Here is a 1,113-nt window from a genome sequence, read left to right as displayed (position 1 = left end):
GGAGTAAATATGGAATTGTAGAGAAGGAGAGAGACCAGGGCTGGAGATGTAGATTTGGAATCATCTGTATAGGGATTGTTGTTGAAGCCATGGGAGTGAATGAGTTCTCCAAGGGGGTGGGTGTAGATGAACAATAGAAGGGGACCCAGAACTGAGCCTTGAGGGACTCCCACAGTTAGGGGCTGGGTGGCAGAGGAGAACCCCAGGAAAGAGACTGAGAATGAGCAGCCAGAGAGATAGGAGGAGAACCAGGAGTAGACAGCATCCATGAAGCCAAGGCCGGATCATGTTTCCAGGAGAAGGGGGTGGTTGACAGTGTCAAATGCAGCTGAGTGGTCAAAGAGGATTAGGATGGAGTAGAAGCCATTGGATTTGGCAAGAAGGAGATCATTGGTGACCTTTGAGAGGGCAGTTTCTATGCAGTTAAGGGGGTGGAAGCCAAATTGGAAGGGATCAAGTAGAGGCCATTGGATATGGCAAGAAGGAGATCATTGTGCCCTTTGAGAGGGGAGTTTTGGTGGAGTAAAGGGGCTGGAACCCCTCTCAGGGTAGCACCTGCAGAGTTTCCAGTATTCTACCAGTCTCAGGTACAGGAGGGAGAGTCAAGCAGAGGCCTACCCATTCCATTTCTAGCTTGGCCAGTGGCTAGTGAGTGGAAGGCAATCTGCTACAAGTCAAAATTCATCTGTGCTGGGCATAAGCAGCGTGGGAGAGAGTCGAGGACGGAGACTCAAGTGTACTGCGCGGAAGGAGGCAATGGTAAACCAATTCTGGATTTTTACTAAGCAAACTCTATGGATACACTACCAGAACGGTTGCAGATGGAGAGTGGGGTGTTCTGGGAGTGATTGTGTCCGTGATGTCACTATGGGTCAGAAACAACTCGACGGCATAAGGCAAGGCAAGACAAGAAGGGGCTGGAAGCCAGATTGAAGGGGGTTAAGGAGAGAATTAGAGAAGAGGAAGTGGAGGTAGTGGGTGTAGCCAACTCACTCGGCAAGTTTGGAGAGGAATAGTAGGAGGAAGATTGGGCCAGAGGGAGTCATGAGGTCAAGGGAGGTTGACCATGTTTGAAAACAATGGGGAAGAAGCTTTTGGAGAATGAATAGTTGA

The 1,113-nt window shown here is 49.7% G+C and overlaps 1 non-coding gene across 1 annotated transcript; it reads left to right on the top strand.

Annotated features, from left to right (window-relative positions):
• Positions 1–537: 537 nt before the first annotated feature.
• LOC119920268 lies at positions 538–675 on the top strand. The gene has a single exon (XR_005448026.1). It is a non-coding gene; the product is annotated as a small nucleolar RNA SNORA7 (small nucleolar RNA).
• Positions 676–1,113: the final 438 nt, after the last annotated feature.

Source organism: Tachyglossus aculeatus, chromosome X1 (genome assembly GCF_015852505.1).
Source record: "Tachyglossus aculeatus isolate mTacAcu1 chromosome X1, mTacAcu1.pri, whole genome shotgun sequence".
In the NCBI taxonomy this organism is placed as follows: Eukaryota; Metazoa; Chordata; class Mammalia; order Monotremata; family Tachyglossidae; genus Tachyglossus; species Tachyglossus aculeatus.
The sequence above is the reverse complement of the archived record's forward strand: the minus strand, read 5'-3'. Positions and strand labels throughout refer to the sequence as shown.